Source organism: Erpetoichthys calabaricus, chromosome 2 (assembly GCF_900747795.2).
Source record: "Erpetoichthys calabaricus chromosome 2, fErpCal1.3, whole genome shotgun sequence".
In the NCBI taxonomy this organism is placed as follows: Eukaryota; Metazoa; Chordata; class Cladistia; order Polypteriformes; family Polypteridae; genus Erpetoichthys; species Erpetoichthys calabaricus.
The window spans coordinates 252,611,476-252,630,311 of NC_041395.2; the positions used below are offsets into that span (position 1 = coordinate 252,611,476).

At 37.2% G+C, this 18,836-nt stretch overlaps 1 protein-coding gene across 1 annotated transcript in view; it reads left to right on the forward strand.

Moving 5' to 3' along the window:
• The first annotated feature begins 624 nt into the window (after nucleotides 1–624).
• The window catches only part of jmjd1cb (jumonji domain containing 1Cb), a 131,689-nt gene continuing 113,477 nt past the window's right edge, over nucleotides 625–18,836 (forward strand). The window contains 2 exon segments of the mRNA XM_051922830.1: nucleotides 625–734; nucleotides 8,563–8,676. The gene's annotated coding sequence lies outside the window, so the exon portion shown is untranslated.

The window sequence follows — 18,836 nt, forward strand, 5'->3', positions numbered from 1 at the left end:
GGTTATTTGATCAAAGGTGAAAGTACATATGATAAGAGGATGTACAGAATTTTGTGTTATTTTAAGTGACCAAGATATGTTTAACTGATACATAATCCAAAGTTGTCATGATCAGGGGTCACGCATGGAAGATGTTTGCAGCGCAGTATCCATGGGGTTTGCCACTGGTTGTTGAAATGTAAGCATTTACAGGTTTGCAGTAAGATGGAAATCTTCCTAATGACCTCACTGTTAAATATGAATGGGTTGACTGTTGCCAATTGTTTTATTCCGGGACGCGAAGTGACTGGGCCTTTGTACTGGAAGTCTGCAGTAAAAAAGGATTCGTATGTGGTCTCCTGTTTTATGGCAGCATTAGAAAGTTTTATTTATTGCTGCCTAGTAAGTGGTTTGGGCTGCGGATTTCAGATGTCGGTCTCGCCTCTAGTCTGCTTTCTGTCTGTACTTAAATTTATCACCCAGCCTCCCCACCGTCTGCCTGCCCTGCCAAATGAGTAATCTGCAGGGTGGTGACTCACGCTGGAAGTGACTCCTCAGCCACCTGTGATAGCGGATTACTTACAGTTTGGCGAGGCTCCGCCCCCTTCCTGATTCCCGCGGCCCGCCCCCAGCGCAGAACGCGCCTCAGCTCTGACCTGGGCGTCTGCAGCGCCGGCTCGGCAGTTTTTGACTCACCAACTCCAAACGGACTATACGGGAGGGATTTTTTTTTTCAAGAGACGCATCTTAAAAGCGTATGTGGGCTTTAACTGACTCTTTTGTTGTACTCTGGAATATATTTGGTGGGTTATGTAAGTGGCCTCTGGAGAAAATATCATGACCCAGATCTAGGACGCCCGTGGAGGCTGCAGTTGCGGGATTTTCTCAGTTGTTAACATCACACTACTGATGACAAAGAGCGAATTATCATCCGCCTCGACGCAGAAGAGAGAGAGGGAGAGGGCGAGGGAACTGCAGAGTGGCCGCCTCTTTGGTCTTAGATGGCTTCTGTGATCTCTCCATTACTTACCCTTTTTTTGTCGAGTCCTTAAAATGTCTGACACGCGGCCAGCTATACGGCAGCACTATTTGCCTTTCAAGGCTTGTTTTGCTTTTTAAGGGCCGCGAGACAGTTGGGGACAAATTGTTTTACGCTTCCTCTGCTGATTAAGAAAAAAAGAGGAATAAAATCAATATCACTTAGACTTTGACCAAGACATGTGATTTGCCCTCTGTTCTGCGCGAGCAGTTTTCTTTATTTTCAATATTGGAGGATACCAAGAAGGAAAAAAAAGGTTCGTACTTTCCTAGTCCTTCTACCTGTGTATCTTGTAAACGGCGAATGGTGCATGAGATTGAATGTGTCGGCATAAACATGATGACAGTGCAAATGTTTGGCTTCATTGCAGAGGAGAGAGTAATGGCCGGATGGCTGGCTTTAAAGAAGAATTTTCACGTCTTTTGACATTTATAAAAGTGCATGTCAAGTGAGGCCGTTTGATCTGTGCACCGAATTTTGGAAGAGTGCCCATTTGTTCTACTCTGAAGGTTGTTTAAAGGAGCTACGTTTTAATTTTAAAATCGACACTTTATAAAATCTTAAGACAGCAAAAACCAGTCTTAAAGGGAAGTTACATACAGGAAATCTGAAACCTTTACAGTATTTCTTAACACACCTTACAGTTATGAGTAAGCGCCGAGAAGCCCACATGTCATGGATAAAATAGTTTGGTAATAGGTATTTTTGAATGGTCTTAACTGTGCCGTTTTGAGTACATTTTACATTTTTCTGTGACCTTTCAAGTGGATTAAAGTCTCCAAAACTGTACTTTACATTTATCGGCTTTAAGGGTAGGAGTCTGGACTTTGGCTTTCTCAAAGCCCGTTCTAATCTGCCTTAGCCAATCACTTCAGCGGTGCCTTGTGCATTTATGCAAGAGCACATATTTTATTGTTTTATAGCTCTTTAGTCAGCTGCACTGTGACCCACTTTGGCCGACACTCCTTAAACCAAGTATTGGGTGAGTGGAGTTACTACACTTTATGAAATGGACTTTGAAAAGATCCCTGCCTAAAATGAATATAATATATTCTAGCCCTTGTAAACTAGACACTGATTTGAACTTTTTGAATTGCTTTGATTTACATTGTTGAGAGTTTAATACTTAACTTTTGGGTGAAAATTAAATTGTTAAAATGACTGTTATAAATTTAACATTACAGCTAATTTAGGCTCAGTTTGAGTATTTTAGCGTCACGTCAGCCGTTGCTTGTCTGCCTTATTCCTGTTTAAATTGATGTCAAATTTGTCACAGACATTATACATCACTATCTGAATAATTAAGTAAAAATATTATTGTTCTTCTGTTTAGGTTGATATTATTTCTCTTAATTTCATTCGATTACAATAATTATACCATATTTTCTGTTTTTTAAATTTGGCTTGCAAAACGATAGGTTTGTTTTTGCTGAATTAAAAAAAACCTTGGTAAGTTGGTTTCTAATAATATCTTTATGTTGGCTAACCCCATTCCAATGATGAAGTAATGATTTATATTCATGTGCAGGCCTGCAAAGAACTTGTATCTCATCCAGGTCTAATTTCTGCTTTGTGCCTACTATTACTATGTGTGGGCTCGTCCCCCTTAAAAATGTAGGTTCAGAAAGTTGATGGGTGAATGAATTAATTCTTCTGTAGATACCTGTTAATGTCACAGAAAACAAAAATATAGAGAATGCATTAACAAACTCATTAAACATAAAGAGGACCCCATTTGTAGTAATCTGTTGCCTACATTGAAATAATTATTTCATTAATCAGATATATGGTTAGCATTGAGAATATGCAGTGTCCACCAAGGGTTTAAAATTGGATTAATCAGGTCATAACAATTAATGTACAAATTTAGTCACTTCCCAGCTGGTGAAATTTTCAGGTAGTCTCATTTGTAAAGAATGTCATTCATTTCTCACAAGAAAAGATCTGTACTAGTATGATTTGCTTATCATATTTTTGAGTCATTGCCATTTAAGGCTGTGAAAGATGTGAAGAGGTAAGCTCATTGTTTTTGAGCCCTTCTTACGCTGCTTAAGGTATCTCACAGCATCCCACGTACTGTGCAGAAGCAGGCATTTCTATCCTAACACTAATGCAAACTTGACCTTATAGTGTTAACCTTGATTAGTATTTATAGGTGTAACATTTTAGTTAACAAAATTGTCATGGCCAAATTAACCTCCACTGGGTTTTATTGAGTAGGATTATTGCATTGATGACATTTTATGTGTAGTAAACAGATATGAATAAACTTAACAGGGCAGCCACTATTAATGTGCCTTATAAAAACAGAATTTCCTCTTGTCACTCTGCTAATGAACTCATCCATTGTGTGCCTGCATAATAAAGAATGTATAAGCCAGTGTGTCTGAGTAACTAGAGCTGTATTCCACTGTGACCTTCATCAGATAGCAGCCTACCAGTTTCCCCAAGGCTGTTGAAATATTTCAGAGAATGACAGAGCTGTTCAGGCCCCTGGATTACTTATATATGCATGAGTTCCATCAGTGTTTCTTTACATTCCAATGCACCCAGCCTTATAAAATATTTAGTGCTGAATTATGGCTGAGTCCTCCATGCAAGAACAGAAGTAGTACCTCCCCTCAAGTCCAACAACCCAACCCCCCTATCCTTTGTCTCTAAAGGGGACATTTGTGCATTCAGAGAAACACTTTGTATCTGCAGACTAATTTGAGGGAGATGATTGGTCTGCCTTCAGTGCAGAGCATGATTATGCTTCAAATGTATTGTGTATTCTGGGGGTGTACAACAGTGATTGCATTGTCCATGTGCCAGTTCTCTGTGCCAATTTATTTTCTCATTTAGAATCTGGCAGATGTGACCTGATTGTTGTATTTTATAGAGGTGCCCTTCTCTGATGTATATTAGTAAATATTAAAATTTTCTTTGATAGAATAGCTATGTAATTATGATGTGTCCGGGGGTGAATTGCACTAACCGTGTAGAGTGACCAATGTCTAAACGAATGTGACCACAAAATCACACTTTGGTTTGTGCCTTGACTTTTAGCATGCTGATTCATTTTGTGTAAGTAACATGGTCACAAAGATATGTTCAGACATGAAATCTTACATCATAGCTGGAAGGAGGTGGTGATCAAACCTTGATTAATATTCTATACTTGTACTTGTGGGAATTTTATATTGGAAACTACCCCTTTTTTAGGGCACAGCCTCATTTTTGGTTCAATTATTTTATGCAATTAATTACATAAGAGAGAACACCTGTTTTCTGTAGAGAATAACAGCTTGCGTGTCTTGTTGCTATTTATATCTGCCCTAGAAAAGTGTAATTTTAGTGCGACCTTGCTCTCCAGCTGCACTCTTGCTTTCAGTTCAGCATTGTTGTAAAAGTGGCAAGCCACTGGAATCATTGAGGTGTATAAATAAGAGTTTTGGAAATATTCTTCTTGCTGTAATTATTTCTCACAATAAATATTTTTGTTTCAAAACTCTGCTGTTAAATATAATTTTTTTTCTCTTTTGCTTAAATAGCAAAATGTAACAGTTGAGACTGTAACTTTTAGATATGTGCTTTTTCAAACAATGTCTAGGTATATAATGTTAGTTTTAACAGTTAGCAAAGTACTCCTTGTATCATATAGTCATGTGAGGAACCATGTTAATGAATGTGTAGATCTATTGCCCCATTATATTTGGGTGTCTAATACCTACAAAGATAGTCACATATTGCCAGGTTGACTGTAGATTTCTTTGGATTGTGTGTGTCTTGTTTGTATTCTTACTTGCAAGAATGAAAAATGAAATGCTTTATGTGTATAACAGACTGCAGATTCCCTATGGATAATACCTGGAGTACCATTTTAGATGCTTGAAGCTTGCCTTTCTAAACAGGAGCCTAAGCCATATCCTGGGGTAACTCAGTTCATGGCACTTTCAAACCTACACTGATAGAATTTAGAACTAATAGAAAACCTCAAATACATATTTTTATATTTGGGAGGAAGAAAGTACCCAGGGAAAACTTGTTGACATGGGGTGCATGTACATTCCACATTGAGTGAAGGGCCGTGACCTGACTCTAGAAGTCTTGGGCTGTAAGGCTAAAATGTTGTTTTACCCTTCTCCCAATGGTACTCTGGATCTACTGTATAATTGTAAAACTATTAGGGGTAGTGTTAACAGTAGGTTGAGTATATTTTGCAGTAAAGGTCTATTCTCTTTATTTAACACAGCTGCTTACAACTGAAAAGAATACTGTACATTTGATCTTGGTTGCCCTACTTCTCAGGTGTGAGTGCCTTCTAGTAAAGTAGTCTACCTCTGCTTACTAAGAATGCTTTTTTTCATAAAAATAATTAAAATTCCTAGTCTGTATCATGAATGTTGCTAACCTTTGCCTTTTGGGGAACGACAGAGAGAACTTTATACATTAGGTATAGTATACATTTAGTCTTGGACATCTACAGACATCAGTGAACTCTAATTGCTTAAATCTGGCATGGCTGAACAACCCTTGTCTCTGTTAGAGTTGAAGGAGAGTCACGGCTGCTCAAGGCTGTGTGACTAATTAGCATGCTTGGAGTCTCAGAAGACACTGATTTAAATAATTGATGGATGTCGCCTCATCTCATTGAATTTTAGGACCAGTATCTTTTCATGAAATAATGTGCTTAATATAAGTCATAAAACTAGCTTGGAAGAAGCTGTAAGGTTTTTATTTACAAGTTTTATTTTCCCCGTATTAAAAAGGGTGTTATGAAATACCATGATACATAAAATATTTTTGTTATTTTTATAGTAGCCATTAATATTATCCTCAGTATTGTGTCTTGTTGTTTTGTTAAATTTTATAGCTAGTGAGTGAAGCATAATTTTTGAAAGTCGGTTTACTCAGCGTAGTTGCCTCATAATTTTAAAAGAAAAAGGTATTTTGCAGTTTTTATGTTAGTGCTCACATTCATGAAAATGTTATAAAAATGTAATCTAAAATAAGTGGTTAACATATAGTTTCTTCATTATAGTAGGATGGTGAAAACTGGGTCATCAAAATCTCAAGTTGTGTATTTATTTATTTAATATTGCCATTGCAACATGCATAGAATAACATGGTAATTGTATTCCATAGAATTTTTTCAGTGTCTGCCAGTGCCAGTCTGTCAGTGTGAAGACTGGATTTATCGTTACCAAATATGTGTAAGTCAGACATATTGCTAATCATGCCTTTGTAAGTAAATGTTGATATTTAAGTCTGCCTTGTGATAGGATAGTTCCCTGTTCCGGGCTGGTTACAGCTGAGGGCCAAGTGCTACTAGAATAGGCAAATACATGGATGGATGGGTTCACTTTATAAAAATGTTGTTTAGTAAACTACGGGGCTCCGCCCACCCCCAGGTTTAGTTTACCGGATATACAATTTAAAGAGATTGTTAGTTTCATGGGAATTATTACATATGCGTTATTTTCACTTTTACTTTAAAACTTTTGTAAAAACAATACTTGTCCTTTATATCTGGCCCCGGGCGTGGTTACATCTCTTTCTCGCAGGATGTATAACGCTGCTCGCATTGTGAAGGGGGTGCAGCTGAATGCACGGTCTTGCGTGACATTGTAAAAACAATGCTTGTCCTTTATTTCCAGCCCCGTGCGTGGTTAAATCTCTTTCTCGCAGGACGTATAACGCTGCTCGCGTTGTCAAGGGCTGGGGGGGTGTGTGGCTGAATGCATGCTAAGGAGAAGTCGTTGGATCATCTGCTGCTGTTGCTGCTGTCACGCTGCCCGTCAATCATTTTAAGGCCTGTACAGCAGCTGTCCTTTTGCCACTTCGCGTCTCTGCCGCTTGCGTTGTGAAGGGGAGGGGTGGGGGGTTAGGGTGGCTGAACGCACGCAAGGAGAAGCGGTCGGATCATCTGCTAGGTTTCTGCTGCTGACAAGCTGCGTGTTTTGCTTGTCGCTTGTCGTTGTTTTTAAGAGCTGGGAGCAAGTTAGGCATTTGTATCGCGCCAACGTTTTTTTTTTTTTTTTTGAGCCTTTCGAATTCCACTTATTTCATAATCTCTAATCTGCTCTGCATGTGTATAGCGCCAATGTTTTTGAACGTCTTTATGAAGTTCTACTTTGTCTTTTACTCTTTGTCTTTTAATTCTGAGCCTGATTGGACGTGCTTTTTTTTTTCCAATTTCACGTTCTTGGCTGATTCTTAATTTGCACCTAGATTAAAGTAATAAAATATTCTTTTTCTTTTTTGCATTTTTTTCTCTCCAATGCTTTTGGGCCTCTTTCCTCCATGCTGCTCTTTCTTCTTCACTTAGTTGTTGACGTTTCATCTATAACATATTGTCCTTATACGCTTTATATGCGCTGAGAGCCCTGGATCTGTGTGTGCTCAAAGCCTTTACACGACTGAGTGTTTTGCTGCCCGTGGTCTTATTTGATATTGGTTGTAAGTAGGGTGTGTCTTTCAAGAATCTCATGTTCTACGTACCCACAAGACGCTCCTTGGCCAATCTCTTTTGTCTCGCAGGTCTCAAGTGTCTTCCGTGATCTTCACATGTTCTCACATGAAGATCACGTCTTATCTCCCTAGTCTTTCCCTCCCAGGATTTTTTTTTTATAATAGAGAGACAAAGATAGTTCAGGTGGTTTCAGATTCATTTTTATGTATGTTTCTTTCCTACTATTAAGAGAATTTCTATACTGTATCCCATTATTGCCATTGCTTGTGGTTATAACCGCATATAGTACTAATATGTAAGTTTTAAGTTAGCAAATAGTCTCTGTCTAAAGTTTGTTCCATTTTATTATCTGACATTACAGCAGAAGTTGTTAAAACAGGACCCTAAACAGCTGACTAAGCTTTGGTCTTGCTCATCTGTCTTTCATTGAAGGAAATGAGCAAAATACACACACAAATTTAAATATAAGTAAAAATATATTTTTTAAGTGTTTTGTTTTTGTAATGGAGACTTGTTTTGCAATAATTGCTTCCATCTTCGCAGACTATATACATTCTATTAATGACATTTGTATCTTTTTTCAGTTTACCATACTTGTTGAACTAATTCTTCTTTTGCCAAGTTAGAATAGCCTAATAGCTTTCTGAAACTGAGTCACAATACTGTATATGCTGGTAGACTTTCATCCTCCAGCATTTAAAGACGTGTGACCCTCATGTGTTCATATTGCTGGTTGCACTTAAACAACTTTCTTCCAGGTTTGCAAATTCCTTTGGGGCAGAGATCAACAGCCTTGTAAATTATTTTTTGCAAAATGCTGTATGTTCTAAAAGCCCTGAGAAGGCTACTGTTTTAGGCTATTTCCTGTATGTGTCTTATGAACTCTGTATTGGTGTTTTTGTGCTGAGGTGTACTCATTTTCATTTTATTTTCATTACTAACAAAATTTGCTAGTGACATCAGTGATTTTACATCTTTGGGGAAAATGAAAGAGAAGCACATCAAAGCTAAAGTAGAATGCTTTGAACTGCCAAGCTTTCTCTTTAATGATTTCCTTATTATTGCTAACTTAACTGCTTTAATTTCACAGACGTTTAAACCTCTGGTGGGAAAGACTGTGCTGGGCTCCATCATTGCAGTAGAATTCTTTGCGGATAGACAGCTTGATTTCTTGACTGAAGATGATATTCATCAGCCATATCAGGTCAGTAAAATCCTTAATGTATGAAATATTACTATTTAAAATAAGAAAAATAAAAAAAAGTATTGATGTCTGATAGCTAGTCAGATTTATAAGAGCCGTTTAGCTTCATGTTTCAATCTATTTGAATTTTTTTTTTTTTTTTTGTTATCAGTTCGAAAGCAGCCTAAGGCTTCCTGCCAAAGTTCTGGGTGTAGTCATTTATCCCAGATGGCAGAATCCTGTAACCATTTAATGAAAGCCTTTCAGGAGCTGCTACATTTTTTATGTGCCAGATACATTTCAGTGCTGCAGGTTTCAGTGCAATAGTAGGAAAGCAGGTATCCATGTTAGAATCTGTTCCAAGCTGTATGGCAGGATATCCTTCATTAGGTAAAATTAACATCTGGGTGTTCTGAAATATTCATTGCCAGCAACAAAATAGAATTAGTAAATCTGTCTGTCTGGTATTTTTGTTGATTAATGTGGGTTTGTTTTCAACAAACTTTTGACCTTACCTTCTTGTGCCCTTGTTTCCATTCTGCTGACTTCATCAGATAATACCATCTGCTCCCAAATTAATTTTTATTGCTTTATATTTTTGTGCCTTATAGAATGCTCTTATGTCTACAGGATGTAGCAGCTGTTCATGAGCGTTATTTGTTAACTGTTTAGATTGTTAGAAACTAAGACAGGCACAGAGTACATTTGCTGAAGAGTAATGTTTTCATTGTGTAACAGCTTTAGAATATCAGATATTCTTTTTTCACTGCCATATTTTTTTCACCTTTAACAAGCAGTTATTTTTCGTAAATTTATAACAAACATATGAAGTGTAGTATAAAATCATTGTAACTAACAAATTGATAAGTACCTTGCTATCAGTAGATGTATTAGAATCTTCTGTCAGATGTATTGAAAGCTTCTGGGAAGCAGTAGAGATTAGAAATAAAAGTAAACTGGCAGTGGTGCCTGTCTTGTAAAAGAAACTGAAGCATGCAGATAGATGCATGAGCTAGGTATCTGAGATTTGAAAGAGAGATGCTCTTGTTAAGATTACTGAAGTCATGGAAGTCCCAAAAAGAATCTCCAGGAGAGGGAATGAGAGAGCAATACATACTGCTAAAGAGGTCCTACATGTACCACTGGGAGGGGTGAATTAGGTAAGGCTAGTCATGCTCTTTATGTGTGTGTGGTTAAGATGCAAAGAGTGGTAATGCAGCTTGGACAGAACAATGTAATGCTTTCTTGTATGCTGAGGGTAGTTAGCCAGCTGAGCTGTTGTCTGATAGGTCCTGGTAGTTACAGTATAATGGGTTTCAGCTGTAATTGATCTCACACTAGATTGTTGTGGTCAGAATACTTTTGGTACAGGTTTTGATTTAGGGTTTTGTTTTAGTTATTTTTTTGGACATTTTTTTACTGCATGTGTTATGTTAGTTTAGTAAAGGAGTCTCACTATTGTATGTTTTTCCCCTTTGGTGTCTTTTGATTCTTTCTTTAGGACTTGTATCAAAATGTGTTTCATGTAAGTAATGAAGGAGAGAGTAAAAATGGTGTATTGTAAAACTCAATGTATAGAAGCTTTTAGTTTTATTTTACATTAGTGTTATCCAGTGTTATTGGATTTGTTTTACAGTGGGTATACCACACATTTAAATAATATAAATGTTAATGTTGGGCTTACATTAATGTAACTCTTATTACACAAACATAAAATGCCTAAAAACAGAGAGAAAATCTATAGCTACTCTACATCTTCTTACGATGTAATGTTTTGTCTCCAGATGCACTGCTCAAAGTACTTTCTTAGATCCAACATGATGTTCATTCTGTATATAACAAGCAATATTCCTGCTTTTGCCAGCTGTCTACTGTAATTTCTTGTTCAGCTCCTAAAGTGAGTTTTATTTTAAACTTAATTTTCACACTGTTGAATGCTGTTCAGTTATTGCATGGGTGCAGTCATGATCCACACATTTGTTACAGTGTATTCAGTTCTAAAGTATATTGTTTTATAATGCACTAAATGCTGTCTGCATATAATGTTACCAAAGGTTGACAGTTATTGTGTACAGCTTATCTTTTCGATGCATGTGCCACCTGAAGTGTGGTGATTTGATTGGTGATTTGATTAGCTACTTGCCCAGAACTTCTCATTTCATCGGTTTAGCACTAAAAAGTGAAATGACTTCAAAACCTGGAAGCATTTTTCCCAGCTTTTTCTTCTGCATATAATCTGTCTATCTTTCCATATTGATTTGTGGCTTTTACTAGGTATCATTTTTGGTTGAATTAGTTGAGATAAGTACTGTTGTGGTACCGGCTGCTTGCTAAAACGTAAACGAACAATAATTTGTAACTGAGTTATAAAACATTCAGTGTTTCTGTTAGGGGATTTGACAAAAATTTCTGCAGCAGCTTAGCGTGTACTCTTTATCTTTTAAAAACAAACAAAAAAAAAGACTATAATATTATCCACCCTGAATTGACAAAGAACTTAGTGATTCATTTTTAGTTGACCACATACCAAGTGGGACAACTACCCTCCGCTGTCACAATCACGTTCAGTTCAATAAGGGTGTGGTATATCAGGTCCATGGCTCAGAAACACTGGCCAACTTAATAAAAAAATAATGAACACACTCATGCTGGGGAGTGGGAGCAGGTGCGAGCGGTCTGCCATAAAGGCTTTCTATCTTGGGTTGGTCCGAGGCTGTCAGCCGTCCATGCATTGGTTTTCTGGGACATGTGGGCAGTCTGATTGCCTTATCATCTGCCCGGTGCGACAATTAGTGATTGCACCTGCAACAGCTCCCCAGCATATAAAAGAGGAGTGCGCATTAGAAAAGGAAAAGAAAATCAAGAAAAGAGAACAGAGATGGGAGAAGAAGTAGATATGAGGGAGAGAGAGTGAAAACAAGACGGTATAATGTACAGAAGCAGATGGATGGGAGTGAAGCTCTAAGAGGATCTTATGGCCATCACTCAGGAAGAGGGCGGTGGGTTGGTCCTGTTGAGCATTTTGCAAGCAGGAGTGACCATCATTCTCAGGGCTACATGCTCAGGAGTCTGCACCTGCTGGTCGATGTCTCTCCATGTTTAACATGGCTAGATTCAAAATTTGTATCCACTGTAGCTGTGAAATGCTTGTCATTTTTTTCTTGTTATTGTCTGTATTTGCCTTCTGTTCAGTCTGCTCTGCTAAACTGCTGTGTAATTGTCAATGGATACCTGGGCATGCTTGATGTTACCATTAATACTACTTTTGGCTACTGGAATGTCATACTGGTGCTTTCTAGGATGGCTGTTGAATTACTAAGGTCCTGCTGTCTGAAGCCTTTTATAAACCGTACACAAAGTTAAAGGCCGTTTTTATGTCAGTACAGTACCTTAATATATATCGTAACAGGACACAGCAAAAGTGTTTTTTTTTTGTTTCCTTTCTTTTCCTGTTGTTTCTTTATTATAATATCTGCTCTATTTAAAAGCTGAATTCTGCGGCTGTGTATAGATACTTGGAACTATTTGCTTTTTGTTGTGGGAACAAAATATTGTTTAAGACTGAACTGGAATACCCCTTGCTTACACAGTTGTATAGAGTCAAGTGTTTGATTGATTTAAATTGTAAATATGATGGTTTGTCAAGGTGTGGGCCTCTTTGGGATATCACAACAGGATACTAACGCTGTGTGTATGGTAAATACATTCTCTCAGCACATGACTGTCAATTTTAACAAGGCCACATACCAGGTGCACATGTTTTACATGAATATAGACTGGATTCATAAGCATTTCATTTTGTTAAGAGTAGTATTTGCATGTGTAACTGCACTGCGCAGAAAGCATGCTTTATGCAAATGAAGGAAGAGCAGAAGCGATTTGACAGGCCACATGACTAGCACCACTAAGCAATAGGGTGGACGGATGACTGAAGATGGGGCAGTGTCCTGGATGGAAAACAAGACACGATCACTTTGTGGAATGGAAAGAGAAAGTTCAGTGAAGCTCATGGAAGGTGCAAAGCTCAAAGATTAGTAAGTGTGTTTCTTTTTGCTATTGACTACTGCTGCTCTTAGATTTGAACCATCTCTCATCTCTAGTATCTGTTCTGCTCCATCAATTTTATTGTATGAAGTATCTAGTACCGCGAAGCACATTTACACAAATGACGAGCGGAGGTTAGATTTGTACTGGCTCTCATCTTGGCTTTCACTCTGCTGGCTTAGGAGCTCAGCTGCGTGGCACTTCCAAATTGCTGCGAGGGATGGGAAATGAGTGGCATTAAAACAGCTGAGTGGCAGTACAAAAGTGCTGTGTGACACCCTGAAATTGGCTGCTGAGACTTGAATATTGGTTTGTTGCTACTCTGTATTGGCAGTTAAAGTTTGTGTACTGGTGACCCACACCAGACCAACAGAGCCTTAATTGCAATAACTTGTATACTTCACAACCGACATACAATCTGACATACAGCCAAATGGCTGGTCCCAAATGGAGCCGAAAGTCATCGCATGTCTGTACTTTACTAAAAAATTGTTCTCCTTTTGATGAGGGTGCCCTCTATTTGGTACCATAAATTAGACTTAAAATTCTTCAACTTATTTTTGGTAAGTAAAGGTATTTTGATGTAGAGTACCACATAGATCCTCTAAAGGTAATCAGGTGCATTAATGGTGTTAGAGCTCAGGCATTCCTAGCCCATAATAGGATAAACTTCAGGTAAGTATACAGTTGATAGTTATACAGTTGTTAACTATATTCTTCTTTAACTGTTAATTATGTGAAAACATCCAAAACGGGCATCAAATGTAGATTGTTTGTTTTAAATGTTATATTTTAGTTTCTTTTAAATGTTTTATTTGTTAGAGGTCAAATTTTTTTCAATTGTAAAATCTGAAACATATTGCAGAATCCTGAGTTTGATGTTGGTACAATTCTGGTATGAGTTGTGTGTGTATGTAAACATATATGTAGATTAGTGAATTGAATGTCACACATTGTTTATTTGCTATTACCTTGTTTATGGATGTTCTCATTTGTTAATTTTTCTTTTCCTTAGTACTGTGTGAAAGGAGTTGCTAATTTCACTAAGGTAATGTCTAGCTTTCAGTTACTGTATTTTTCTTAGGTGTATATGGTTAGCATGAAAGTAAGTTTTCTTGAGAACAATTCTGATAAGAAGTGAGATTTCCGATGAGAGTTTTAAAGGTACCCAAAGTATTTATCTTCCACTGTATTTGGTTGTTGAATGCTTATGTGAAAAAAATTACACTTAATCAACAGACACTGTGTATACATATATGGTTATCATATATGCTTTATTTAGGGGAAGATGCAGGTAGAAATCTGTCAGCTGGTAGAAATTTTTGTGTTTCATTTCTACTGTGGTAGAAGACATCAGTAAGCCGTCTTTGTTACTTGTCAAAAAAAAAAGATGGTGCATGGTGGGGAGTGGGCATTCTGTTTGTTACCTTTAGACACAGCAGGTTCAAAGTTACAAAGCAATGGAATGGGAGACATTTTGTTTCATAAAAATGTTTCTGCATTAATATCTCTTTTTTAAAAAATTCTCCACCAACATAATTTGATAGTGTCTGCTGAGGCAGTATTCAGTTAATGTAGATACTAATTTTCTTTGGTCTGTCTTTAGATAATTTTTCTTCATGTTCAAAAAGATGTTTTGAAAGTCAGTATTAAAGTCTAGTAAGCCTTGCTTGTTTTTAGGGAGAATAGGTCTTTCAAAATGTATTTTTTATTGTCTTTTTTTCTGTATAGTCAGTACACATTTTTAAATTTTCTGTCTTTTTAATGGTAAGTGCAATAAATGTTTTATTTACTTTTTGCTCAATTCTTATCTTTATTTTGCAAAATAAAATATTTTGAATATAATTTAATTAGATCAGCTGACTCAATTTTTTTTGAAAAACAACCTTTCAACTCATTTTTTCAGGATGGCATTTAATTTACCTTGACTTTCTGACCCTTCTTTCAGGTGCTCAGAATGATTTGCACTTGTATCACAAATTATGCTGTTTGTTCTAGGTTTTCTTGTAATATTTGTATTTTTGTAGTTTATTGTGGTATATTCTGTTACTCTGTTCAATGTAATGCTTTATGCTGATATTATTTTGTATCCGCTATATTGCATTTTGTATCTAGTGCTGTGTATTTGCTTTTTCCCTGTTGTTCATTCTGAAACTCTGGGAGCATGCAAAAGGCACTATATCTATATGGAAGACATTGTCTGGACACCTGACCATCATACCTATATGAGGTTGTTTGAATAACCCATTCCAAAACCATGGTCATTAATATGGGGTTTTCCCACTTTTTGCGACTGTAACAGCCTATGCACTTCTTGGAAGGCTCTTCACAAGAGTTTAGGGTGTGTTTATGGGAATTTGTGCCCATTCTGCCAAGAGTACCTTTGTGAAGTCAGGTATCGATGTTGGATGTGAAGACTTGGCTCATATTTGGCTCATAATTGGCATACCTGTTCATTCTGAAAGTGTTCAGTAGGGTTGATTTCAAGGTTTCCTTCACACCAGACTTGTCAAGTAATGCCTTTTGGATCTGATTTTGTTCATGGGGCAAGTCATCATAAAACAGAAAAAGCCTGCCACAAAGTTGGAAGCCCGCAATTGTCTTAAATGTCTTTGTATGCTGTGGCATTTACAGTACCCTTCACTGGGACTAAGTCTAAACCTCAATAAAGGGCCTCATCCCATTATCCCTCCTTCACCAACTTCTTAGTAGGTTATATGCAGTCTTTGGAAGGCATAATTTTGCAGGCATTCGCCAAACCTTCTAGAGAGCACATTTCCAATGCTTGAGAGTCCAGTGGCAGTATACTTCACAGCGTTCCACCAAATGCTTGGCATTGGTGGCATCTAAGGTTTGTCTTTGGCTGCTCGGCCATTGAAAACCATTTTAAGAAGTTCCTGAGGCACAAATCTTGTGTTAATATTGCAATCCAAAGGCAGTTTGGAACTAAGTTGTCACTGGTGCAACAGTATAAATGATTTTTATGTGCTCTGTGCTTCAGCACTTGATGATCTCATTATGTGAGTTTGCTTGTTACCACTTTGTTGCTGAGATGCTGTTGCTTCTACTTTGCAGTAATAGCATTTACATTTGGCCAAAGCAGATCTAGCAGAGCATGAACTCACACTTGGCAAAGACTGTATGATATGACAGTGCTATGTTTAAAGTCACTGAGCTCTTCAGTGTAACCCGTTCTGCTGCCATGTGCTTCATTTTATGCACCTATTAATAATGGGTTTGGCTGAAACAGTTGAACGCAATAATTTGGAACGGTGTCCATATACTTTTGACCATTTTGTTAAATGGCTAGTAATCTGGTTTTGAAGAAAAGATGAAGCATCCTTGAATTAATTGTATTTGTAGCTTAATGAGCATCTGTGGTGCAGTGGTTAAGGCTTTGGACTTCAAGCCATGTAGTTCTGGGTTCAAATCCCAGTACGGACACTGTGTAACCCTGAGCAAGTCACTGTACCAGCTTGTGCTGTAATTGGAAAAACCAAAGAAAGAAATGTGACCAGTTGCATCTCAAATGTAAGTCACTTTGGATAAAAGTGTCGGCCAAATACGTAAATGTAGAATAGCAGGTGTAGTAGTTAAGGCAGTTCAGGTGAGACCGCGAATCAAGTCAAGTTCAGAACTATAAGTCTTTACTGCATTTGAATTATTTATTACTTACTTCTTTGAGACAGACCTTAACAGCGTAATTATCAATGATGTGATTGATTGGGAATGTGAACATTATTCATCATCACTTACTTTGTATCGTTAGTTTTATCTGAAAACTGAGTAATGGACCATGACAGACTAAGGTACAAACCAGAATTTAGAAATGTTGTTTTTTCTAAATTACTTAATTGTTACTGCAGTAGTAAAATATTCTGCAGTGTTTTAGAAACTGACATCTGTTTGAACCAAGAATTGTTAACCATAAAATTAACATTTTTAATCATGTTCAGGTTATATTGATTTTATTTTAACTTAAAATGTAACATGGTGAACTTGAGTGAACTTTAGCTTCCTGAAGATTACTAAATTTAGCTCCTAGCAGTGAAACGAGAACCGAAAATACCACAGAAGCTATTGGTACATATATTTAGGGTGTGTACCAGAAGAAAGTACAACTGAAAGTTTTATTCCTTTGATGTATTTTTTTAGTATTAAAATATGTAGTATATGAAATGTAGCATCATGTAGTATATGCAGTCAACAAGTAATAAGAATCAGTAAAAGGTAGCTTTCTTGCAATTGTCTTTTTCATAAGGGATTTGCTGTTATAGTGTATGCTTCTGTAATCGCTGGTGGTCTTCATGTGGAATGGTAATTATAATAATCCGGTATGTATGCTCTGTTTTTCAGCTTTTAAGCTGTTCATTACTAATAAGTGGGTGGTTCAATTTCATTGATATGTGGTGTTTGCATAATGAGTACTGAGTGTTTGTGTGCTTGAACGTTTTGTGAGTAATCTAGTCAGGATATGCATTCGTTGAGTTTTGTAAAAAAGAAAAAAAAAAGAAAAACATGCATGTGGTCTCCTGGGCATACAAAGTCTGTGTAAATATTAATTTTAAATAGTACTGTTATATAGTGTTTCACCACAATGGTGCACTTTAATGTAGTACTGTTAAGCATCTAATGATAAAATGCCATTTTCTTTAATTTATTTAAAACTTATTTTGAATATTCACTTTTTATTGCTTTGACCATAATTTTTTTTCAATTTTTACAAAATTTTGCAGATATTTATATAAAGACTGAAATATTACTATTACTTGGTTAAGTGTGCAAGTTAGTAAATAACACTAAAAAAAGTGCAATGGTGATGATATTGATGATGATGATGAAAATCTTTAAAAACAAGATAAGAAAACCACAGATTAACACCCAAGTAATGTGTATAATTTTTTGCTACTTTCCGATAAAAATGTAGTGAACCCAGTTTTGAATTGACTGAAAAACATTGAAACTGGGAAATAACAGCTCACTTTAAGTTGGGTGTCCAGTTAAAAGCTGGTTGGTATGAAATTGGCAGCTGATTAAGTAAACACAAAACAATTAAAAACAGTAAATACAACTGTTTAAGACTAAAGGAAGAAATTAAAGTTTGTGAATCTTAACAAGAGAGTTAACTGAAATTAAAAACAAATTTTTCAGTAATAATACTTGCGTGTGAAACATAACCATGCAGCTACTGATGAGATCACAGTTGTGGAGCCCAAGCTCTATCTAGTATATGACGTGTGTAGCAGATACGCGTGTCGTCCACCTCTCGAACCCTCAGGTACCACTCTTCGGACCAGGTGAAAGTATAATAATTCTTTATTATAATATTATACTGTGCACAAAGCACCCTCCACTCCACACTCATTAACAATAAACTCTCTCTATATCCAATACTCCTCCTCTCCCAGACACGTCGCCACCCTACCTCCCAGCTCAGCTCAGTGTCTGGGCTTACCCAGAGTCCTTTTATAGACCCTGACCCGGAAGTGGCTCCAAGCCAAACCCACATGTCCGTTTTCCTTCCGGGTCAGGGCAAAGTCCTTTTCTTCATCCCGGGAGCACATCGCTTCTTCCAGTCACGTGACTGGGATGCACTCCCGGGTTAAAGGGCATGCCAGAGCCCACTAGCCTCCCTACAGCGACTCCTGGCGGCCCCCAAGGTATCCAGCAGGGCTGTGTCAAAACACTACAAAGTCCATAAGGCCCTGCTGGAACTCGGGGCACAAATATGCTGTCCGGAGGGCTCCTCCTAGCGGCCTGGGGGTGATGACCGGAGTCCATAGCCGGTCGTCTGTCACACGTGGCATGTCCATACACTACATACTATCATTAACATAGTAGTGTCTAGATTATTAAAAGAATTATGATACAGCACAAAGTTGTTGGAAGTGAGCAAAGTGATGAAGAAGGCATGCATAGTGTTTTTTTTTTTGTTTGTTTTTTTTTTTAATTCATTGCTAAAGTTCTCACCGCTTCATGTTCATTAATTCCGTTAGCTCATTGTGAATCTTGTTCAAGTCAGCGTTAATAAAGCATTACAGCTACTGTTGAAAAAATTTGTATGTTCATTATGTAGAGTGGATATCAGGCAGTAGACTGCATGTTATACATAAATACCTGCATAATGAACTGATAAA